The sequence below is a fragment of the Canis lupus genome, chromosome 30 (genome assembly GCF_011100685.1).
Source record: "Canis lupus familiaris isolate Mischka breed German Shepherd chromosome 30, alternate assembly UU_Cfam_GSD_1.0, whole genome shotgun sequence".
Lineage (NCBI taxonomy): Eukaryota > Metazoa > Chordata > Mammalia > Carnivora > Canidae > Canis > Canis lupus.
Genome location: NC_049251.1, coordinates 18,049,366 through 18,075,647, shown reverse-complemented (window position 1 = coordinate 18,075,647; position 26,282 = coordinate 18,049,366). Strand labels below are relative to the sequence as shown.

The window sequence follows — 26,282 nt, the reverse complement described above, 5'->3', positions numbered from 1 at the left end:
CTTTCTCTTTTCTGTCCTCCTTTCTCTCCTCTCTTTTTCTCCTTTTCCCAATACAACTCGCTTTTGGCCACTCTGTACTGAGCAAAATGACTAGAAAGAAAACCTCACCTCAAAAGAAAGAATCAGAAACAGTCCTCTCTCCCACAGAGTTACAAAATCTGGATTACAATTCAATGTCAGAAAGCCAATTCAGAAGCACTATCATACAGCTACTGGTGGCTCTAGAAAAAAGCATAAAGGACTCAAGAGACTTCATGACTGCAGAATTTAGAGCTAATCAGGCAGAAATTAAAAATCAATTGAATGAGATGCAATCCAAACTAGAAGTCCTAACGACGAGGGTTAACGAGGTGGAAGAACGAGTGAGTGACGTAGAAGACAAGTTGATGGCAAAGTGGGAAACTGAGGAAAAAAGAGACAAACAATTAAAAGACCATGAAGATAGATTAAGGGAAATAAACGACAGCCTGAGGAAGAAAAACCTACATTTAATTGGGGTTCCCAAGGGTGCCGAAAGGGACAGAGGGCCAGAATGTGTATTTGAACAAATCATAGCTGAGAACTTTCCTAATCTGGGCAGGGAAACAGACATTCAGATCCAGGAAATAGATTCCCCCCCTAAAATCAATAAAAACCGTTCAACACCTCGACATTTAATAGTGAAGCTTGCAAAATCCAAAGATAAGGAGAAGATCCTTAAAGCAGCAAGAGACAAGAAATCCCTGACTTTTATGGGGAGGAGTATTAGGGTAACAGCAGACCTCTCCACAGAGACCTGGCAGGCCAGAAAGGGCTGGCAGGATATATTCAGGGTCCTAAATGAGAAGAACATGCAACCAAGAATACTTTATCCAGCAAGGCTCTCATTCAAAATGGAAGGAGAGATAAAGAGCTTCCAAGACAGGCAGCAACTAAAAGAATATGTGACCTCCAAACCAGCTCTGCAAGAAATTTTAAGGGGGCCTCTTAAAATTCCCCTTTAAGAAGAAGTTCAGTGGAACAGTCCACAAAAACAAAGACTGAATAGATATCATGATGACACTAAGCTCATATCTGTCAATAGTAACTCTGAACGTGAACGGGCTTAATGACCCCATCAAAAGGCGCAGGGTTTCAGACTGGATAAAAAAGCAGGACCCATCTATTTGCTGTCTACAAGAGACTCATTTTAGACAGAAGGACACCTACAGCCTGAAAATAAAAGGTTGGAGAACGATTTACCATTCTAATGGTCCTCAAAAGAAAGCAGGAGTAGCCATCCTTATATCAGATAAACTAAAATTTACCCCGAAGACTGTAGTGATAGATGAAGAGGGACACTATCTCATACTTAAAGGATATATCCAACAAAAGGACCTAACAATCCTCAATATATATGTCCCGAATGTGGGAGCTGCCAAATATATAAATCAATTATTAACCAAAGTGAAGAAATACTTAGATAATAATACACTTATACTTGGTGACTTCAATCTAGCTCTTTCTATACTGGATAGGTCTTCTAAGTACAACATATCCAAAGAAACGAGAGCTTTAAATGATACACTGGACCAGATGGATTTCACAGATATCTACAGAACTTTACATCCAAACTCAACTGAATACACATTCTTCTCAAGTGCACATGGAACTTTCTCCAGAATAGACCACATACTGGGTCACAAATTGGGTCTGAACCGATACCAAAAGATTGGGATCATCCCCTGCATATTCTCAGGCCATAATGCCTTGAAATTAGAACGAAATCACAACAAGAAGTTTGGAAGGACCTCAAACACGTGGAGGTTAAGGACCATCCTGCTAAAAGATAAAAGGGTCAACCAGGAAATTAAGGAAGAATTAAAAAGATTCATGGAAACTAATGAGAATGAAGATACAACCGTTCAAAATCTTTGGGATGCAGCAAAAGCAGTCCTAAGGGGGAAATACATCGCAATACAAGCATCCATTCAAAAACTGGAAAGAACTCAAATACAAAAGCTAACCTTACACATAAAGGAGCTAGAGAAAAAACAGCAAATAGATCCTACACCCAGGATAAGAAGAGAGTTAATAAAGATTCGAGCAGAACTCAACAAAATCGAGACCAGAAGAACTGTGGAACAGATCAACAAAACCAGGAGTTGGTTCTTTGAAAGAATTAATAAGATACATAAACCATTAGCCAGCCTTATTAAAAAGAAGAGAGAGAAGACTCAAATTAATAAAATCATGAATGAGAAAGGAGAGATCACTACCAACACCAAGGAAATACAAACGATTGTAAAAACATATTATGAACAGCTATACGCCAATAAATTAGGCAATCTAGAAGAAATGGACGCATTCCTGGAAAGCCACAAACTACCAAAACTGGAACAGGAAGAAATAGAAAACCTGAACAGGCCAATAACCAGGGAGGAAATTGAAGCAGTCATCAAAAACCTCCCAAGACACAAGAGTCCAGGGCCAGATGGCTTCCCAGGGGAATTCTATCAAACATTTAAAGAAGAAACCATACCTATTCTCCTAAAGCTGTTTGTAAAGATAGAAAGAGATGGAGTACTTCCAAATTCATTCTATGAGGCCAGCATCACCTTAATTCCAAAACCAGATAAAGACCCCACCAAAAAGGAGAATTACAGACCAATATCCCTGATGAACATGGATGCAAAAATTCTCAACAAGATACTGGCCAATAGGATCCAACAATACATTAAGAAAGTTATTCACCATGACCAAGTAGGATTTATCCCCGGGACACAAGGCTGGTTCAACACCCGTAAAACAATCAATGTGATTCATCATATCAGCAAGAGAAAAACCAAGAACCATATGATCCTCTCATTAGATGCAGAGAAAGCATTTGACAAAATACAGCATCATTTCTGATCAAAACTCTTCAGAGTGTAGGGATAGAGGGAACATTCCTCAACATCTTAAAAACCATCTACGAAAAGCCCACAGCAAATGTCATTCTCAATGGAGAAGCACTGGGAGCCTTTCCCCTAAGATCAGGAACAAGATAGGGATGTCCACTCTCACTGCTATTCAACATAGTACTGGAAGTCCTAGCCTCAGCAATCAGGCAACAAAAAGACATTAAAGGCATTCAAATTGGCAAAGAAGTCGTCAAACTCTCCCTCTTCGCCAATGACATGATACTCTACATAGAAAACCCGAAAGTCTCCACCCCAAGATTGCTAGAACTCATACAGCAATTTGGTAGCGTGGCAGGATACAAAATCAATGCCCAGAAATCAGTGGCATTTCTATACACTAACAATGAGACTGAAGAAAGAGAAATTAAGGACTCCATCCCATTTACAATTGCACCCAAAAGCATAAGATACCTAGGAATAAACCTAACCAAAGAGGTAAAGGATCTATACCCTAAAAACTATAGAACACTTCTGAAAGAAATTGAGGAAGACACAAAGAGATGGAAAAATATTCCATGCTCATGGATTGGCAGAATTAATATTGTGAAAATGTCAATGTTACCCAGGGCAATTTACATGTTTAATGTAACCCCTATCAAAATACCATGGACTTTCTTCAGAGAGTTAGAACAAATTATTTTAAGATTTGTGTGGAATCAGAAAAGACCCCGAATAGCCAGGGGAATTTTAAAAAAGAAAACCATAGCTGGGGGCATCACAATGCCAGATTTCAGGTTGTACTACAAAGCTGTGGTCATCAAGACAGTGTGGTACTGGCACAAAAACAGACACATAGATCAGTGGAACGGAATAGAGACCCCAGAAGTGGACCCTGAACTTTATGGTCAACTAATATTCGATAAAGGAGGAAAGACTATCCATTGGAAGAAAGACAGTCTCTTCAATAAATGGTGCTGGGAAAATTGGACATCCACATGCAGAAGAATGAAACTAGACCACTCTCTTTCACCATACACAAAGATAAACTCAAAATGGATGAAAGATCTAAATGTGAGACAAGAGTCCATCAAAATCCTAGAGAAGAACACAGGCAACACCCTTTTTGAACTCAGCCACAGTAACTTCTTTCAAGATACATCTACGAAGGCAAAAGAAACAAAAGCAAAAATGAACTATTGGGACTTCATAAGATAAGAAGCTTTTGCACAGCAAAGGATACAGTCAACAAAACTAAAGACAACCTACAGAATGGGAGAAGATATTTGCAAATGAAGTATCAGATAAAGGGCTAGTTTCCAAGATCTATAAAGAACTTATTAAACTCAACAGCAAAGAAACAAACAATCCAATCATGAAATGGGCAAAAGACATGAAGAGAAATCTCACAGAGGAAGACATAGACATGGCCAACATGCACATGAGAAAATGCTCCGCATCACTTGCCATCAGGGAAATACAAATCAAAACCACAATGAGATACCACCTCACACCAGTGAGAATGGGGCAAATTAACAAGACAGGAAACCACAAATGTTGGAGAGGATGCGGAGAAAAGGGAACCCTCTTACACTGTTGGTGGGAATGTGAACTGGTGCAGCCACTCTGGAAAACTGTGTGAGGTTCCTCAAAGAGTTAAAAATAGACCTGCCCTACGACCCAGCAATTGCACTGTTGGGGATTTACCCCAAAGATACAGATGCAATGAAACGCCGGGACACCTGCACCCCGATGTTTATAGCAGCAATGTCCACAATAGCCAAACTGTGGAAGGAGCCTCGGTGTCCATCGAAAGATGAGTGGATAAAGAAGATGTGGTCTATGTATACAATGGAATATTCCTCAGCCATTAGAAACGACAAATACCCACCATTTGCTTCAACGTGGATGGACCTGGAGGGTATTATGCTGAGTGAAATAAGTCAGTCAGAGAAGGACAAACATTATATGGTCTCATTCATTTGGGGAATATAAATAATAGTGAAAGGGAATAGAAGGGAAGGGAGAAGAAATGTGTGGGAAATATCAGAAAGGGAGACAAAACATAAAGACTGCTAACTCTGGGAAACGAACTAGGGGTGGTAGAAGGGGAGGAGGGCGGGTGGTGGGAGTGAATGGGTGACGGGCACTGGGGATTATTCTGTATGTTGGTAAATTGAACACCAATAAAAAACAAATTAAAAAAAAAGGAGGTGGACTATGGTCCACACTAAAGGGTCTTCACATTTCTCAGTTTCATTATAATAACCCCAATGTGTTCTCTTTTTCACTTTGTTCTCTCCTTTTGTCCAGATACATGCAAGCAGTTCCTGACTCCTTCACCCAGCCAAAGGATGATCCTTAGTACTCAAAACAAATCCATCCCGATGTCCCCTCTGGACTCTACAGCAATGGCCCTCCTTAATAGTTACTTGTAGGGACAATTTTGGTCCATAGGTAGGGACATCTCTATAACCCCTGTTAGCTTAAAGAAGTTACAGAAGACAAGCCCTTCATCCTTCAACAACCTTAAAAATTTGAGGACCAAACATTGGTCAGAGGGGAAATTATGATGGATAGAAGCGAAAAAAAATGTTCATCTTTAACCCAGAGAACCAAGCATGGAGCCCAGTTCAGGATTCAAACTCACAACCCTGAGAAAGAGTAGGATGCTCAATCAACTGAGCTACCCAAGCACCCCAACGGGCTGCTATATTCTTAAAGGGCCTCACAACTGCCTGTACAGCTCACTGATAGCTAATATCAAGCTGAATGATAAGCACTAGAGAAATCCTGGTAGTTTTATAAGCAGAAATTCAAAGAAAGACACTTAGAATCTAGTACTCGTGCACTAAGCATATAAGCACCAGCTTCATACAGCAAAAGTGCAGCTCTTTTGGCCAATGTCCCCATGTTGCAATCAAAAGCACTTTTTGAACTAAAAACATCTCAAGAATTCTTGACCATTCACTCACAACTTCACATCACTCACATGGACTTTCCTCTGCTTGCATTTCCTGGATCTCTGTTCTCATCAAGATACTCGGCCTATTGGACTAGAACCCCGCCCTCATGATCTCATTTAACATTAGTGACTTGAAGTACTTTCCAAATGCAGTCATACTGGGAGTTAGGATGTCTCTGTATAAATGTGGGGGTGACATAATTCAGTACTTAACTGTTAATCCCTCCTTCCCTTTGAAGTGCAACCCAAAAAGGCTCTTCTCTCAAGGCCCTCCACGTTACAGAGAGAAAGCTCTTCTTTAAAAAGCCAGTGTCAAGCTTCTCAGCTTTAAGTACAGCAATGGGGATCCCAGTTTCCACAAGCAGTTCAGATTGCTTACTTGACAAAGATCTGTGCCATTGGCATCTGGCTCAAATCTCTGGCCTTAAACCACGTTATGTAGAAACCACCCCATCCCACACTTGGTCTCTTTCTGACCCTTCCCTTCTGTATTGCTTTAAAAAACTTTTGAATTGGGACACCTGGATGGCTCAGTGGTTGAGCATCTGCCTTCAGCCCAGGGTGTGATCCTGGAGTCCCAGGATCGAGTCCCACATCGGGCTCGCTGCATGGAGCCTGCTTCTCCTTCTGCCTGTGTCTCTGCCTCTCTCTGTGTGTGTGTTTCTCATGAATAAATAAAATCCTTAAAAAAAAAAGTTTGAATTATAGTTGACATACAGTATTATTGCAGGCATGTGACATAGCTATTCAACATTTATATACATTACCAAATAATGCTCACCAGGTAAGAGTAGTTACCATTGGCCACCAAAGTTAATACAAAATTGACTATATTCTGTATACTGTAATTTTCACCCCATGACTTATTTGTAAGTCCAAGTTAGTACCTTTTAATCCCCTCTACATACTCCACTCACCCCACCCCCCAACTCCTTACCTTCTGGTAACCACAAGATTTTTCTTTGTAATAGGCGTTTCTTTTTTTATCTTGTTTGTTCTTTTAGATTCCACATATAGGTGGAATACTATGGTATGTGTCTTTTTCAGACTTATTTCACCTCACATGATATTGCCTCAGTCTAAGTTGTTACAAATGACAAGATCTCAATCATTTTTACAGATGAGTAATATTGTATATATAACCATTTCTTTATCCATTTGTCTATCTATTCAACACTTATGCTGTTTCCATATAGTAGGTGCTTGTGGGGGCCCAAGAAACTCTGGCTTAAGTAATTGCTAGGGTCTAGGAGCCTGTACCCTAAACCATTGTCAGGGACCCAAGAGATTGTATAGTAGGCAATGAGGGAAGTGGGCAGGGGACAATACCTTGTTAGACAATTGTGGGCCTAGGAAGCTGCATCATAAGCAATTACCAGGCACAAGAAAAAAAAATTTGGTGATTTTATTAATTGATGTGAGGGTGAGGAAACTGTAGCTGTAGGTGATTTTGTATAGCCACAAGACACTAGCTTAGGGAAATGTTGGGGGCCAGTGCAACTCTACCTTGGGTGATTATGGAGCACAAGAAAATCTGGCTGTTTATGGAGAGCCAGGAAATGCTCTGGTAAGTATTTAGAACAAAGATCTTGAATTCTGGGGGTTATGGAGGCACAAAAAAACAACTGGAGGATTTTAAGGAACCAGTAACACTATCTTATGTGATGGTGGGGCCCCAGTAATTCTACCTTATATGATCAGGGGTACCCAAGAAACAGGACCTTATGTAAATAGGGCGGCCCCAAACACTCTACCTGATGAGTTTGTACACTCCCATGAAACTACCCTAGGTGACTAAAGGTGCTGAGGACCAACCAGCTTGGTTCAATGTGGAAGCCAGGAAACAATAGGGGGGAGATTCCATGGGACCTAAACAGTTCTCCCTCAGTTGTGCTGGGATTCCAGGAGACATTACGGTAGGAATTCTAAGCCCACAAAATTCTATATAAGTGATTATGGGGGCCAAGAAAGTCTGTGTGAGTGGGGGTACCCAGGAGACTGCACATTAGGTGATTTTACAGCCAGCATTGATTGTGGGGGCCCAGAGACTAGAGCTTTAGGTGATTTTGTGGAGTGAAGACACCCCTTTAGAAGAATGTTGGGAGCTTATAAAATTCTACCTTAGGTGATTGAGGAGAGCCAGGACATACTCCACCCCTGCTTAGTTGATTGTTGAGACAAGAAAGTCACCTTAGGCAATTGGCCCGGGGAGGGGGGGCATGCAGGTGCAGGAAACTGTAACTTAGAATATTGTAGGGGTCCCAGAAAACTTGACCTGAGGTAATGTTGGGTACCCAGGAAACTCGACCTTAGTTCTCTGAGGTACACAGGGTCAACCCTTAGTGATTGAGACTGCCAAAAAACATCTGTCTTCAGAAATATTGAGGACCCTGGAAACTATACCTTAGGTATTTGGGGGAGCCAGGAACGTGTCCCTTATACAATTAGGGGAACCCAGGAAACTCAATTAGAAAACTATAGAGGCCAGGAAAATGCATCTTAGTCAATTGTATGTGGAAGCCAGGAATATATCTCCTGGTGATTTGGGGGCCTGAAATGTTCTACCTTGGGTGATCTGGGGGACTAGGAAACATACCCTTAGTTGATTAAGCCCTGGACTGTCCTCGGCTCCCATAATTGCCTCAGGTAGAATTTCTTGAGCCCTCCATAATCAACTAAGAAAAAGTATCCTGGGCCCCCTAGATTACCCAGGGCAGAATTTCCTGGGACCCCAAATCACAAATATATCGTGGCCCATACACACAATGAACTAAGGTATAGTTTTCACAATACCCCAATTTCCTAAGGTAGAATTCCTGGCAATGTACAAACCCCAATGAGATAGTTTTCTGGTCTCCCCAAATCATCTTAGGTACAATTCCTGCCATCACCTAGAATTTCCAGGGCCCTTGATATTTTAAATGTAGAATTTTTTTTAAGATTTTATTTATGCATGAGAGAAACACACACACACGGGGAGAGAGAGAGAGAGAGAGAGAGAGAGGCAGAGGGAGAAGCAGGCTCCATGTAGGGAGCCCAACGTGGGACTTGATCCCGGGTCTCCAGGATCAGGCCCTGGGCCGAAGGCAGCGCCAAACCGCTGAGCCACCAGGACTGCCCCCAAATGTAGAATTTTTAATGGGCTGTGAGATCACTAAAGCTTAGTACCCTGTCTCATTCAAAGACATAAGGCAGGTTTACCGAGCCCACACTGTTATAGGTACACGATCCTGGCCCCACACAGCCCTCTCAAATGTAAGATCCTGCCCCTCGCATGAGTGGATTCAACTAGGGAAGATTATTCTGGCTCCCACAATCACCTCAAGTACAGCTTCCCGTGCCCCACATTCAAAAAAGCTAGTTTCCTGGGCTTCCACATTCACCTACAGAAGATTCCTGGGACCACATAATCACAGAAAGGTCTCTATTAATGGTCCCCATCATCATCTAAGGTAGAGTTTCTTGATTCCAAAAGAACTCAGTTTCCTGGGCATCCAGAATCACCTAAAGTAAGTTACCTAGTACCACGCATCAACCTATGGAGTGTCCTTGGCCTTCCACCATCACCACAGCTAGACTTTATGGGGCCCCTTGCAATCGCCGAAGCTATATTTTCCTGGGACCCCCCCCCCCATTCACTGAAGCCAGAGTTTACTTGACCCCCTAAATCACATAAAGTTGCAATCATCCACCCCCCCCCCACCGCCAAAATCATCTAAGCTCTAATTTCCTGGGCCCCTAGAACACCTAATGTAGAGATGCATGAGCACACACAACTACCTAGATAAAGAATACTGAGTCCCCACCATCACCTAAACTACAGTTTCTGGTATCCCCCCAACTATCACCAAAGCCACAGTGACCTTGGCATCCATAATCACCCATGAAAAAGTACCCTGACCTTTCATCATCAAAGGGTAGAATTCATGGACCAACCCCCCCATCCTCCCAGCACTTACCTAATGTACAGTTTAATGGGCAGCACAATCAACTAAGGAGTGTTTCCTGGACACTCACAATCACAAAATGTAGAGATACTTGCCCCCCCCCCCACCCAACCTCCCACCTAAAATCTAGTTTCAGGGAACTCTACCACCATCACCTAAGGCGGATGGTTTTAGGTGCCCACAATCATCAAATTGTGTTTCCTTGATGGCTGATATCAACCAACAGAGTGCCTGGGGCTCCCAAAATCCCCTGAGAGTGTTCAGACTCCCCAAATCACCTAAAGATAAGAATCCTGCCCCTGCCATCACAAAAGTTTCGTGGGTCCTGAAGATCACCTAGAAGAGTGTTTTCTGGACCCCAGTGTCACCTAAGGAATAGATTCCTGGCCCCCCATTATCAATTAAGGGAGAGTTTCCTGGTTCTCTAGATGACTCAAGAATTTCCTGATACCCCCAAATCATTAGGGGATACATTCCTGACCCCCACACACCATCAACTAAGGTATGGTGGCCTGACCACCACAATCCCCTAGGTAGAAATCTTGGCCCCCACTATCCCCTGAGAGTTCCCTGGGCTCCCCAAATTGCCTAAGGCACACATTCTTGGGTCCCCTAAAACCTAAGGTTGAAATTCCAGGACCTTCAATATTTCCAAAGGTAGAATCGGGAGAGAGCTTGGCAGGGTGTGGAGTTGCAAAAATCACTAAGGTTTATTCCCTGTCTTCCTCAAAGACCTTGGGTCAAGTTTTCTGGCCCCCACAACCATCTAAGCTCTAGTTTTCTGCCCCTTTATCCCCCCCCCACCCACCGCTCATGAAATATCCTAAGCTGCAGTTGCCTGGACCCCCTATAATTGGCCTAAGGTGAATGTTTTGGGCTCCAACAATTAACTAAGCTTGAGTATGTCCTGGCTCTCCACAAAAATCACCTAAAGCTACAATCTCCTGGGCCCCCACAGTCAATCTAACAGCACCGGCTTGGATCCAATCACCTAACATTCAGTCTCCTCAGCCCCTCAGTTACCTAAACTAGAGGGACCTGGGCCACCACATCATCTAAAACACACCTCACTGAGCCCCCAACATCACTTCTAGACAGTTTCTAGACCTACAATTCCTAGGTTAATATTTCTTGGGGCCCCATAACACCTAAGGGAAAATTGCCTAGGTCTCTCACAGTCACTAAGGTATGGTTTCCTGGCCCCCAAAACAGTTTTCTTGGCACCTTCAATCACCTAAGGTGGATGTTCCGAGGACTCTACAAACACATCAGGTACAGTGTTTGGGGCCACCTTATTCCCATAAGGTGCGTTATCTTGGCCATCCACAGTCATATAAGGTAGAATTTCTGGGGCCCTACAATCACCAAGGCCCCCACCGTTACCTAGGGTACATGATATTGGCTCTACACAGTCATCTTGGGTATACTATCCTAGCACTCTCATTCAAACTAAGGAAGATTATTCTAGATCTCACAGTCACCTAAGATATAGCTTCTTGTTCTCCCATAGTCACAAAAGCTAGAATTTCCTGGGCTGTGACATTCACCTATGGAAGATTCCTGGGACCCCCACATTCACATAAAGTCTCCATTAATGGCACATAATCACCTAAAGTAGATTTTCCTGGCTTCAAAATAACTCAGAGTTTCCTGGGCATCTAGAATTGCTGAAAGTAAGTTACCAGGTACCCCACATCAACTTTGGTAGTGTTCCTCACCCTCCACCATCACCTCAGCCTCAATTTCCTGGATGCCCACAATCACTCCAGCAAGTCTTTCCTGGGGCTCCCATAATCACTGTAGCTACATTTTCTGGACCACCTACAATAACCAAAACTAGTGTTTATGGGCCTTCTCAATCACCTCAGTGTGGGATCATCGGTCTCCAAAAATCATCTAAGCTCAAGTTCCTAGGCTCCTTCATCACCTAAAGTAGAGATTCATGAGCACACAACCACCTAAGTAGAGTGTCCTGGTATTCACAGTCACCAAAGTCATAGTGACCTTGGCACCCACAATTACCTATGAAAAAATAACCTGGTCCCTCATCACCAAAGTATAGAGTTCAACGCACCCTATTTTCCCCACAATTACCTAAGGTACAGTTTCACGGTACATATTAGCTAAGTAGAGTTTTCTTGGCATGCACAATCACACGTTAGCATAGTTTCCTCATCCCTACAATCACCTAAGGTAGAGATACCCGTCATCCACCCAACCTCCCTCTACCCCCAGTAATCACCTATAATCCAGCTACCTGAGACCTGTTGGAGACTCCTGGGTGCCCACAATCACTTAGGATTGTGTTCCACTTATGACAAATAACCTAGAGTTTTTTGGTCCTCCAATTCCCTAGGATAGTGTTCTTTGGCTCCCCCACCCCACTACCAGTCCCCTCAAGGTAAGAATCCTGACACTCGGGATGTCTGGATGGCCCAGCGGTTTGAGTGTCTGTCTTAGGCTCAGGACGTAATCCTGGAATCTCAGGATCGAGTCCCACATTGGGCTCCCTGCAAGGAGCCTACTTCTCCCTCGGCCTGTGTCTCTGCCACTTTCTCTGTGTCTCTCATGAATAAATAAATAAAATATTTAAAAAAAGATCCTGGCCCTCTTCATATGGCTATAACTTTTTGGGCCCTTAATATCACCTAAAGGAGTATTTTCTGGGACCCCCAAAGTCATTGAAGGGAGCGATTCTTCCTTTCCCCACCCCAACATCACCTAAGTTAGAATTTCTTCTGTTTTTTTATAGTTAATTAAGGTGGAGTTTCCTGGGCTTCCCAGATCACCTAAAGTTGCTTGTTTTGTGTTCCCACAATCACCTAAAATAGAGATTCCTTCCCCCACCCCCACATCACTAAGATGAGTCCTCTGACCCTACATAAACTATGGTGGCATTTTCTTAGACAATTCCCTAAGGAAAAGCCTCCTTGGCCTGCACCATCACTTAAGGTAGACTTTCCAGGGCCCTAGAAACACCTATGGTAAAATCACTCTTGCCCCCTCTACAACCCAAGGTAAAGTATTTTGGGTCCACTATCACTGGAGGTGGAGTTCCTCGTAAAAAAAAAAAAAAAAAAAAAAAAAAAAAAAGGTCACTTCCAATTCCCCCTCCCCAACCCCTAGCAACCAGAACATCTACTCTGCCTCTATAGATAGGCCTATCTGGATATTTCATATAAACTGAATCACACAACAAATGGTTTTCTGTGTCTGATTTTATTTAGCGTATTTTCAGGATTTATCTATGTCCTAGCATGTATCAGTACTTTATTCCTTTTCATGGCTGAGTAATACTCCATTGCATGGTTATACCAAACTTTGTTTATCCATTCATCTGTTGGACATAGATGGTTTACACTTTTTGGATATAATGAATAATGCTGCTATGAATATTTTTTAACATTCTTTTACAAAGTTTTTGTGTGGACATATTTTCAATCCTCGAGTGTATTTCTAGGAGTGAAATTACAGGTCATATGGTAGCTCTATGCTTAACATTTTGAGGAACTGCCTGTTTTCCAGAGCAGTTGTACTCTCAGACATTCTCATCAGCAATGTATGAGGGTTCCGTCTTCAGGTGTATTTTTTTTTTTTTAAGATTTTATTTCTTTATTCATGAGAGGCAGAGATACAGGCAGAGGGAGAAGCAGGCTCCATGCAGGGAGCCCGACATGGGACTCGATCCCGGGTCTCCAGGATCATGGCCTGGGCTGAAGGTGGCGCTAAACTACTGAGCCACCCGGGCTGCACCCCCCTCCCCGCACCACACACACACACCCCTGGGCATCTAGGTTCTTCAGCTTTTAAACCTCAGGGTTTCAAAGGGGAAAGGGAGAGAACTGACCAAGGAGAATCTGGGGAAAACACACCTTGTGCCTTTAACATAGAATGGATGACCTGTGCCCCTTGCCCCTTACCCGGGGTGTCACAGAACCCACCCATCCTGACTTACCATCCTTGCAGCTGGAGGGTAGGGCACCTCTCCTAGACAAGGTTGAAGGTCAGCCGCTGTCATCCTCCCTCTGCCCCTACAGAGCCATGGGCGCTCCTATTAACCCACCACACTCAGCTGCGGTGCCTTAAGGCCTTCATCTGGATTTGTTTGCCTTTCAGCTGCTCAAGGGGTTTCTCTTTATGTTCAGCCACGCCTCTTTGAATCTCACTGAAAAATCAAAGGGATTGAAAATGAGGCGACTGGGTAGCTCAGTTGGTTAAGTGTCCACCTTTGGCTCAGGCCATGATCTCAGGGTCCTGGGATTGAGCCCCAAGTTGGGCTCCTGCTCAGCGGGGAGCCTGCTTCTCCTCCTGCCCCTGCCTCTGCCCTGCTTGTGCTCTCTCTGTCAAATAGAGTCTTTTTAAAAAAGTAAAATCAAACAAACAAAAAAACCCAAAGGAATTGAAAATGCTGGTGACCACAGTTTATAAAAACCTAGAACAAGGCACTTCTGTCCCCATCTAGTCAGGCATCCACTTAGCTACAACTTTCTAAGTCTGATCACCAATTTATAAGGTGATGATCCTGAGTCTGGTCTGGGAAGTGGCTCCCTCTGCAACACTAACATCACAGACCTACATTTTACCATCCTTCCTGAGCTCAACATCCCACTGAGGCCCCAGGCTTGGTAAAGCAGGTGCAGAGAACACAGCTGGTCACATCACCCAAGAGGGCCCTGACTGCAAGTCCACTGACCCCGTGGACCTCGGCACCAGGTAGGAAGCCATTTGCCTCCCACTGCACATTGACACAGCCGTGTCCACCCACTCTAGAACCCACCCGGTCCTGGGATTTTTCCCAGGACAGGATGAGAGGGCAAGCAGCAGAGATGCGTGGGATAGGTGGGTTGAATAAAAAGGAAAGAGAAGTCGAGAAGGAGGACCCTCTGGCACCATCACCTCTACCTTCTACGGCCTCCCAACAGCCCTCCCTCACATCTTTTCCATAGTCCCTTTTGCCCTGTGGATATTGAACCTAGTGCTATCCCAGCCTGAGCCTTCTACCTTGACGTTGGATGCTTATTTGTAACTACCTGAAGTCCTCTGCAATGATAACCCACACAAAGCACTTAGAACATTGCGATTATATCTCCATTTCTGATCTCAAGGCCAGCCTCAGAGAAATCTAGCAAAGCCTAGAGGGAGTTTATACTCCAGGAAGATGAAAGTCTCTATTTTGCTTACAACCAAGTTTCTCTCCTGTGCCTCAGGTAAGGGCACCCTATCACTGCCAAAACTACATCCTAAGAGTTGAGATCTGAGGCCATTGCTCTTGACTTGGGTTATAGTGATAATGACCTTGATTTCTTGATACAGCCCTAGAAATCCTGGCATATCTTGCCTCCAAGTGTTTTCTGCATTTGATTTATGAAGAATGCCAAGTGGGACGTTGCTGCTGACCTAATGCTTGTCCATAAAATGTGTTCTTAAAAATCAGATGCAGACCTGGGGCACCTGGGTGGCTCAGTCAGTTGAGCATCCAACTCTTGGTTTAGGCTCAGGTCATGATCTCAGGGCTGTGAGATCGAGCCCGGAGTCAGGCTCCCCACTCAGCAGCAGGTCTGCTTGAGAGTCTTCCCCTCTGCATCTCCCCCAACTCATGTCCTGTTTCTCTCAAATAAATAGAAAATAAAAAATAGGATGCAGACCCGATGAATCATGAAGCCATCCTGCCTCTAAGACTAATAAAAAGTGGTCTGCCAGCCCAAATCCCCCTACCAAAGACAGGTAGGGGGCTGTAATGGGGTCATCAGGTATACTTATCATCTGCTAAAAAATAGTGATTTTAAAGGCTTGTTCTTAAGTGTTTGTGTTTTCAAGGGTCACTGACTAACTCATGGTCCAAACACCAGGTAAAGAGGAAATCTTCCAGCATTTGGTCTTCAGGAGGAGTTGAAAATGGAAAAAAAAGAAGAAAGTAAATAAATCTGTGATCTGCACCCTGAAACCCTAATCTCATGTTGAAACCATGAAGACCACTGCTCTCCTGACCTAAGGATTGTAGCGACACTGACCTTGACTTCTCCATGTAGCCTAGATAGCCTGGTCCAGTCCCGCCTCATGCTGGGTGTGCATGTCAGCTTCCATTTACGTCTTCCACATCACCTCCTCCTCCTGGAAGTGGGGCCAAACTCTTCAGTAGATCATGTGCCACTGATAAGTATCATATGAGCTGCATCAAAAGGAAATGTCAGGCTAATTTTAAAACATGTTCCTCAGGTGGTCATTAGGCCAGTTCTCAATCTTGTTACACATTAGAATCACCTGAAATACTTTAAAAACCTAGGGCTGCCCCTGCAGGCTCTGGAGATTCAGTTAGATTGGCTTAGATGAGGTGTGGCTTGAGCAGGTTCTAAAAGTTCTCCAAGTTCTCCATGAGATTCTAATGTGCAATTAACCTGAGTTGTGCAGTCAGGGCTGGGAATCACTGCATTAAATGGGAACCTGATAATTAACCTTTCAGGATGATGTGGTTCCATTTGTGTTCCACTAAGTTAATTGACCCAGGTAAGACTTTATTTGAATCTTAAGATGGGGTTCCCGCCACTCAGCCAGAATTCTAAGGCTTCCTGCAGAGATTTGAAAAATGGCAACAAATGAAAGTATCAGCATCTTTAGTTCAGCATCCTTGGCTGTGGAGTATGTAGATTCACTTTTACCTGAGAACCCTCTACAAGAACCATTTAAAAATGCTTGGAACTATATGTTGAATAATTATACAAAGTTCCAGATTGCAACATGGGGATCCTTGATAGTTCACGAAGTTCTTTATTTCTTGTTCTGTTTACCTGGATTTTTGTTTCAATTTATACCTTTCATGAAAAAGTACAAAATTCAAAAGGATAAACCAGAAACATGGGAAAACCAATGGAAATGTTTTAAAGTGCTTCTCTTTAATCACTTTTGTATCCAGCTTCCTTTGATCTGTGGAACTTATTATTTTACAGAGTATTTTAATATACCTTATGATTGGCAAAGAATGCCAAGATGGTATATGCTTTTGGCAAGATGCTTTGGCTGTGCGGTGATTGAGGATACCTGGCACTATTTCCTGCATAGGCTCTTGCATCACAAAAGAATATATAAATACATTCATAAAGTTCATCATGAGTTTCAGGCTCCATTTGGAATGGAAGCTGAATATGCACATTCTTTGGAAACTCTGATTCTTGGAACTGGATTTTTCATTGGAATCATGCTTTTATGTGATGTCATTCTCCTTTGGGCATTGGTGACCATTCATTTGATAGGAACTATTGATGTCCATAGTGGCTATGACATTCCCCTAAACCCTTTAAACCTGATCCCTTTCTATGCTGGTTCTCGGCATCATGATTTCCACCACATGAACTTCATTGGAAAGTATGCTTCCACATTTACATGGTGGGATAGAATTTTCGGAACAGACTCTCACTTTACTGCCTATAATGAAAAGATGAAGAAGATTGAGAAAAAGATGCAATAAATATCTCATCTCCACCATCCTGAAAGCACACACCTCCCTGAATTGAAGCGAATAGCTAACCTTGCTTCTGCGGAGCAGAAATAAACCTGTGTCTTGGCTGCTAAGTGATACAAAGAACATTAACAACCTTTAATTATCTTCCTAGCGAGAACTTTTTCTACTTTACATAAAAGTTCTGTATGTGTAGAAATAAGTAAATCTATAACGAAGTATGATTTTCGTGAGGAGGTTGTAGAGGCCGTGTTGCTAACCTTACAGAATGGTTCTAAGTAATGGAAGAAGGATCAGTCTGTCTTTCCCCCGTAACAGCAGAGGCCTGAAGCTAAGATGGGTCTTTAAAATCTTGTAAATATATAGTGGCCATTTCAGTATCTCTTAGCAGGGTGTTGGCCTCATATTGAACTTTAAACATTTTCTAGAATTGGCCTAAACATCCAAGTATCATGGGTCGAACCATATCGATCGACAGTGAGTTCTTAGCCCACCCCAAGAACTTCCACTCTGGTCCTAAGCTGACTGGGTTGGGGTGATTCTCCTTCTTTGAGAAGCCCTTTCGGATGGCAATGTGCTACTGGTATCTATAAATTAAGATGTTTCCGAATTGTTGTAAATGGGATATTTTAGTCTAAAGGTTTTCGGGTTACTTGAATTTTTTTTAAAAATTGAGCTTTATTTCTGCTATTTACCCTTTCATTTTTGTATATCAAGTTTTCATTATACTTAAAACTGTATCTTGAAACATTGTGAACTGACTTGCTGTATTTGCACTTTGAACTATTGAAATAAATGTGATTTTTTTTTGGTCTGATAAAAAAAATCTTAAGATGGATAAAATAAGGATATCTACTTGAATTAGATGAGTGTCAACTTTCTTCTCTTTTTACTTTTTTGTTTTGAGGTTATGTATAGTGATGATTTTTAAAATATTTTTATTTTTATTTATTCGTGAGAGACACACAGAGAGAAGCAGAGACAAAGGCAGAGGGAGATGCAGGCTCCCTGCAGGGAGCCTGATGTGGCACTTGATCCGAGGACCCCGGGATCATGACCAGAGCCAAAGGCAGACACTCAACCACTGAGCCACCCAGGTGCCCCCATAGTGATAGTTTAAAGAGTCCAATAGTTCAATAAGATCTGTCAGAAAAACAACAGTCTCTCTTCCCTCTTCTTCCATTTCCCAGTCCCAGATACAACTTCTTTTAACTCTTTTAACCAATTCTTTTGATATTTGCCTCTGTATCTTTAAATAGAATGCTTGGATTACTACTTCATTTTCAGTTTGGGATATAAGCTATTGTCTTCATACCATGACTGGTGAAGACATATGTCCTTTATCCCTCATCTCCTGCCACACTAAGATTTCTGTCCCCTATCCAGCCCGATACAGTTATGCCATAATTTTATTTACATCAATGTTCATTTTTATGTTATTATGATTTTGTATGTCACTCAGAGCTGAGCCATGTAACAGGCTATGATTATTTTTCCTTTCTTGTACATTTATTTCCTTGAGTTAATCATGGTCTTAATTTTTTACTTGGCGACCTTTTATTAGCTGTTAATGAACTTTTCAGCAATCCATTCTTAAATTCTCCTCCAGTTGTTTAAATCTCTTCTCAAGGCATGTGTTCACAGAAGGCATTTTATAAATCTCACCTTTCTGAGGAACTCTCTCCCAGAGCCTATGATCTGAGCAAATCTAGGCTTGTTGTCCTCCATGCCTGCTACACACTTGTCATCTTGCATTATCCCTTCAGTATCATCCTGGATTTTCTTCACTTTTCACCTCTGTTGGGTCTCCTGTTTCTGTATCCCTGCCTTTTTTCTTTATTTTTTTAAATTTTTATTTATTTATGATAGTCACACACACAGAGAGAGAGAGAGAGAGAGGCAGAGACACAGGCAGAGGGAGAAGCAGGCTCCATGCACCGGGAGCCCGACGTGGGACTCGATCCCTGGTCTCCAGGATCGCGCCCTGGGCCAAAGGCAAGCGCTAAACCGCTGCGCCACCCAGGGATCCCTTTTCTTTATTTTTTTAAAGATTTTTAAAAATGTATTTATTTATGAGAGACACAGAGAGAGAGAGAGAGAGAGGCAGAGACACAGGCAGAGGGAGAAGCAGGCTCCATGCAGGGAGCCCGATGTGGGACTTGATCCCGGGACTCCAGGATCACACCCTGGGCTGAAGGCAGCACTAAACCACTGAGCCACCCGGGCTGCCCCCTGCCTTTTTTCTTTCTTGCTTTACTCCCCCATTTTGCTGAAACACATCCTCCAGTAACTTCCTGAGAAAGAGTATGAGAAATAACAAGAAGCCTCACATGTTTGAAAATGTCTTTATTTCACCTTCACAGTAGACTAATACTTTGGGCATAAGTTCTAGATTGTAAATTATTTTCACTCAGAATTTTATTTTACATTTTATTTTATTTTATTTTATTATTATTTATGAGAGACACAGAAATAGAGGAAGAAACATATGAAGAGGAGGAGAAGCAGGCTTCATGAAGAGAGCCTGATGCGGGACTCGATCCTGGGACTCCAGGATCATGCCCTGAGCCAAAGGCAGATGTTCAACCGCTGAGCCACCCAAGTGTCCCTTCACTCAGAATTTTAGAGGTATTCTTCCATTTTCTCTCTCTTTTTTAAAGATTTATTTATTTGACAGAGAGAGAGCACAAGGAGGGGGGACAGCAAGCAGAGGGAGAGGGAGAAACAGGCTCCCCACTGAGTAGGGAGCCCAATGTGGGGTTCAATCCCAGGACCCTGAGAACATAACCTGAGCCAAAGGCAGATACTTAACCGACTGAGCCATCCCCAGGCATCCCATGTTCTCTATTTTCTTCTAGCTTCCACTGTTAAAAGCATTCTTCCAATGTTAACTTCCAGTGTTGGTTCCTGATCCTTTTTTTGGTAGACTGTTTTTTGTTGTTGTTTTTTTTTTTCCTTTCTCTCTCTAGAAGCCTATAGGATCTCCTCTTTGACCCAAGGGTTCTGAAATTTCACAACGATATATGATATTCTTTTTTTTTTAAGATTTTATTTATTTATTCATGAGAATACACAGAGAGGAGAGAGAGAGAGAGAGAGAGAGAGAGAGGCAGAGACACAGGCAGAGGGAGAAGCAGTCTCCATGCAGGGAGCCTGACGTGGGGACTCGATCCCGGGTCTCCAGGATCACACCCTGGGCTGCAGGCGGCACTAAATCGCTGAGCCACCAGGGCTGCCCCAATATATGATATTCATCCATGTGCTAGGCACTTAGGTGAGACTTTTTACCTGGAAACTTAAGTCCTTCAACCCTGAGATTTTTTTTGAAGCATTTTATTGCTGATGCCATCCTCTCTGCTTTTCTGTTTCCTGCTCCCAGAACTCCTAATGTTTGGATGTTGAACTTCCCTGATGCCATTTACTTTTCCAAATACAGCTGGAAGAGTTTCATTGTAGACACTGTAGGACTAACCCAGTCCCACTAACCAACTTCCTTCTTTCCTGGGCTGTAAGTTTAGAATGGGAAAAGCTAAATAGTTGCTTTCCCAGCTACTCTTGCAGCTAGAACTCACCATGTGACAAAGTCCTGGCCAATGAGATGTTCGCAAAAGTGTTGGAAGGTTCTGGAAAATCTTGTTCTTTCCTAACATTAAAGCACAGACAATGCTAGCATGGCTCCTCTCCCTTCTCCCCACCTTGAATATGGAGTCATATGGATGAACATGGAGCTCAAGAGTTATCTTGAAGTCATGAGGAAATGGCAAAACAATCACAGATGTTATCCATAATATTTTTATATCAACCACTGAACCAATTCCAGAAGCTCCATGTCTCCTAAATGTTTGTTACATGAGAAAAATGAGCATTTCTTAAGCCTCTATAGGTTAGTTTTCTTGTTACTTGCAGCCAAATTTATTCCTGATAGATTCCTGCTAACTATAGACACTTACTAAATATTTGTCTGGATGAATTTTACAGAGAGTATGAGAGATTTGAGCCCATGGATGTCATATGTAAAATGTTTTCCTAAGAGACAAAACAGTAAATAAACAAACAAACAAATAAAAGGAAAGTGCCCAGGTCTCTCTTGGTGTCTTCAGAACAACTGTAGAAAAAGGTTAGGAGGACCAACAGGAAATTTTCTTTCAAGTAGGCAGAGAAAGATACCAGATGAGTCTGGGGAGAATGGCAGGATAGCAATGTCATGGCAGGGAAAGAGCACATAAAACCCCACTGCACACACACACACACAGACACACACACACACAAAAATTTCTCTTCACAGGCTTAGAGAGTCACAGTATTTGGACAACAAGGGTGTTACTTGCAAAGCAGCAAGAGAGGAAAAAGACCCAAAATGTCTGGCGAAGGAACACTTTGTTTTATCTAAAATACAGTCCTAACCATTTGTTCTTCTTGCCTTATATGTATGTTGAACCAAAATAATTACTCTGTAATTTGTGCTCCCAAGGCAGACCTTCCAGTGTTTTAACAGGAAGAAGTAGAATCGCATAAAAAGTAAAGCTCAGGGGATCCCTGGGTGGCTCAGTGGTTTAGCGCCTGCCTTCGGCCCAGGGCGTGATCCTGGAGGCCCGGGATCGAATCCCACGTCAGGCTCCCGGTGCATGGAGCCTGCTTCTCTCTCTGCCTATGTCTCTCCCCCCCCCCCCCCGTGCGTATGACTATCATAAATAAATAAAAATTTAAAAAAAGTAAAGGTCATGTCATTCTAAAAACTAGACTCTAAAGTTTTTTAGAAAGAAATGTTTTTCAGCATGATTTTAATTGTGTTTCCATTACCCAAAAAATCAAGGGGCTAAAGCAAGAGTAAATTTGATTTAAAAGATATGTATTAGGCACCAGTTGCATATCCAGAAAGGACCCAACTTGGCTATGACATTAGTTTCCTGCTGACAAGTCAGGCAGGGTCAGATAAAGTGAGGTATCATCCACCACAGGATTCTTCTGCACCTTTAGGAACTAGAGTTTGCCCCACTGGAAACAGATCATTTCTCAGAAATGAGATTTCAAGAGAAAGAAGTTGGCTTTGCTGTGGTTTGATGGCTCTGACCACAGTTTTTACCACAGCTATTTCTATTTTTGAAACCTGCTTTCCAGTAACTATGAGCAGACCTCAAGTCTGGCAATTGTCCAGAAGGCCTTCAACCACAGAGACCCTTCTGCTGAGGCCCAGGGCGTGTTCCACAAGTAGACGGAAGGTGGGGGGTGGGATGGATAAAGGAGGGGGCCAAAGGATAGCAAGTGGAATTGTGGGGGAGAGGGTACTTCTTGGGCGAGGGGCATCTTGGTAACCTGGTACAGGCTGAGCCACAGTGTGGGGCTTGCCAGCATCTACACTACCCGAAAAGGGCACTCAGATACAGCCCTGCTGTCCACCTGTGACCCAGTACAACTTCCTCATGGGACCTGAACATATGAGAAGAGATTTTTGAACAGTAACTCTTAGTAACCCTGGCTCCTCTAATGAAGAAGTATCCTCCTTCATCAGGGTCACTTAACTATTGTTTAAGAGGGTCCCTTTGTGGTGAGGCGCAGTGATGACTTGCCCTAGGAGCCCTGTATGTGCAGAGGCAGGAAAGTTGCCTCAACCTCAAGACTCACAAAATTGGTCTTCTTGGGACCCAGGGTGGTTGGTTTGCCCCATCTCTGCTCCCAGAGGAAAGAACAGGGAGCTCAGAGGTGCACACATCCCACAGTGGTCACTGCTTCCTCTGGCTTATTCTATTGAACAGAATTGAAATTCCCTCTCATCCGCCTCTCTCTTTCTGTGTCTCTCATGAATAAATAAATAAAATCTTTAACAAAAAAAAAAAAAAAAAAAAAGAAATTCCCTCTCAGCCTTAGCTCCTTACTTGTTAAAGCTAGTTTTTCACTTATGTATTTAACTTTATTGTAGTTGCGTCTCTGCAATTTTTTACAACTTGGTCTTTTTATACTCAGTTTTCAAACTCCCAACCTAAATAACAACTTGTTGGTGGCACCAGGGTGGCTTACTTGGTTAAGCGTCTACCTGTGGCTCAGGTCATGATCCTGTGGTCCTGGGATCAAGCCCTGCATCGGGCTCCCTGCCCAGTGGGGAGCCTGCTTCTCCCTTTCCCTCTGCCCCTCTCTCCTGCTCATGATCTCACATGCTCTCTCTCTCTCTCTCTCTCTCTCTGATAAAAAAAAAACTTGAAAAATTTTAAATAACAACTTGTCTTTAAAAATATATTTAACTGGGTGTTATTCTGTGTGTTGGCAAATTGAACACCAATATAAAATAAATTTATTATTAAAAAAATAAAAAATAAAATAAAAATATGTTTAAAATAATAGAAGGAGGGGTGCCTGGTTGGCTCCGTTGGTTGAGCAGCTGCCTTTGGCTCAGGTCATGATCTTAGGGTCCTGAGATAGAGCCCCACATCGGGCTCCCCACTCGGTGGGGAGTCTGCTTCTCCCTCTCCCTCTGCTGTTCTCCTTGCTTGTGCTCTCTTGCTCACATCCTCTCTCTCAAATAAATAAGTAAATAAAATCTTTTAAAATAAAACAATAGATGTATAAATAATTTATACTACTTCAATCCTGTACAGACATTTTAAATTATAATTGTCATTTTACAATTCCTGGAGGGAATAGAAATTGGCACAGCCACTTCTTATTTTATTATTTTTAGATTTCTATTATGGACAATTCCAAAAATACAAATTTAGAGGAAATGACATAATGAATCCTCACATACCCAATACCTGCTTTATACCCTTTTCTCATAAGCAAATCCTAGCTTCTCCATACAAGCTCCTGAGTTCTCTAACACAAACATAGTCACCTTCACATGGTCCTGCTTTAAAAAAAAAAAAAAAGATTCTATCTATTTATTTAAGAGAGAGCAAGAGTGAGGTAATAGATATATCCAGAACAAACAGGGGAAGCAGCAGACGGAGAGGGAAACGCAGGCTCCTCACTGAGAGCCCAACGCAGAACTTGATCCCAGGACCTCAAGACCATGACCTGAGCCAAAGGAGATGCCCAACCAATTAAGCCACCCAGGTGCCCCTGGTCCTGCTTTTTTTAGGACAAGACATTCCAAGTTCATCCTGTACTTTTGCTGTCCTAATGGAATCAGCCATTTCATTTAAATAAATAGTATTTAGAGATCCCAATTTGGGTTCTCAGGGTAAGAATGATCTTGAGCTGGTCACTGTTTCTAAGTTACAATGCCTACTTTCACATTCTTTTCTTTAAAAAGGAAAAGATTTTATTTATTTAGTTGAGAGAGAAAAAAAAAAAAAACATAAGCAGGGGAAGAGGGAGAGGGAGAAGCAGGTCCCCACTGAGGAGGGAGCCAGATGTGGGGCTCGATCCCAAGACCCTGGGATCATGACCTGAGCTGAAGGCAGATGCTTAAGCGACTGAGTCACCCAGGCTCCCCTCCTACTTTGGCATTCTTTTCTGGCTCTTTTAAACATCTGGACTCACATAACTACTCTAGGTCACACTTGACATTGACTTCACTTAGAGTAAGGATCCCAAGGACAGGAAACACAGCACACCAGCCGAGCAGTGACAGGCATTTCTCTAGGCATTCCACTCCCTGCCCTCATTGGTCATCAAGAGATGCAGACTGCTGGTTGACCCATGAGCTTGACTGGGAAAATCAGAGGCTCCTTACCACCACTCACCCTCTCCATTAATCTATCCCCAACTCCACCTCCAGTCCTTGGAATGTATGTTCTGCTTACCCTTCCCACAGTGGGAGCTATTCCAAGGACGTATCCTTGAGAGAGTAAGGTGTGGGGACCATCTGGACCGTGCGTGTAACTGAAGCCAGTCAAGGCAGCAGGGTCCAGCACTCCGCCTGTGCACAGTGACAGTTTGTGTAACGAGCTGCCGTCTCTGGAGTCCACCGTGGCTGTCCTAGTGTCTGGGTCTGTGGCATGAGTTTTGGGCTCTGGTAACAGAGACTTCCCCATTCCTGCCCAAAGCAGAAGCTGGTTCGCCACTGTTCCCACAAATCCGTGACTGTTCCATGTTCTTTCACTAAATTCTTTATTGTTCTCTCTCTCTCTCTCTCTCTCTCTCTCTCTCTCACACACACACACACACACACACACACACACACACACAAAGGCCGTCTGTATAAACTTTTAAGATTCTGGTAGGTAAAGATCTGCTCATCTTGCAGCCACATAAGACAAGCCTCGTAAGTAAGTTCTCTTGATGAAACTGGCCACCTGCTGGCCCGGAGTGGTCTGCCTCCTTCTCCAATTTGCCCTTGCCCTCTGTGTACAGGGACCAGTTTGTGAACCCCCCCCCCCCAACAGTTCCCATCATAGGGTTGCCAGCTAAAACACAGGATGCCCAGTTAAGCCTCAATTTCAGATAAACAATGATTAAAAACCTCTTATCCCAATTAGGAACCAATATCTCTAGCAACAGTTCTATAGGACAAGCTTGTTCCCATGTCCCAACAAGGGACATGCCCAGTTCCAAGTCATGATTCTCAGGGAACCCCCAAACCATAGCTTCCCACTAGGTCTTTCTAATTCATTCACTGTCCTCACTGTCCAGATACAGCGCACCATTTTTACCACAAGCCATGTTGCCTAGTAACGCAGCTGACATTCCACTCTTATCAGATTCCCAGGAGAACAGAGCTATAGAAAGTAAACTCCATGGAGAATGAGAAATAATTTTTTTTTAGCCCTGTATATATACAGGCCTTTTTTTTTGGTGGTCAGAGCTAGGACAATATACAAAGATAGACACAGATTATAGAGGAAAAGGAAAGACTCAGTTTTCCACCTAGGGAGAAAACCCAGTTCTTCCTTATTATATCTTTGTTTTCTATGTGTTTCCTTTCCTACTCACGTGAAACACTTCACTCCTGACACTTCTGGTCGCGAAGTATCTGGAGGTTATTCATCACACCAAGCAATTCTCTGCAACACCAACTGGGTGTCACAGAGTCCAAATCAATTCAGACACTATCTACCTGAAGATAGTGTCAGATCCCACAGATTAAGGGCTCAGTCCCATAAGATTGTCTCCCCACCCCATAC

General features: G+C 42.9%; 1 long non-coding RNA gene and 1 pseudogene across 1 annotated transcript; one reads left to right on the top strand and one right to left on the bottom strand.

Moving 5' to 3' along the window:
• Positions 1 to 13,516: 13,516 nt before the first annotated feature.
• Positions 13,517 to 25,210, bottom strand: LOC111093361. The gene is made up of 3 exons (XR_005381355.1): positions 24,963 to 25,210; positions 15,782 to 15,939; positions 13,517 to 13,935 (listed from the first exon to the last, which is right to left on the bottom strand). It is a non-coding gene; the product is annotated as an uncharacterized LOC111093361 (long non-coding RNA).
• On the top strand, positions 15,985 to 17,878 carry LOC100685546 (annotated as a pseudogene).
• Positions 25,211 to 26,282: the final 1,072 nt, after the last annotated feature.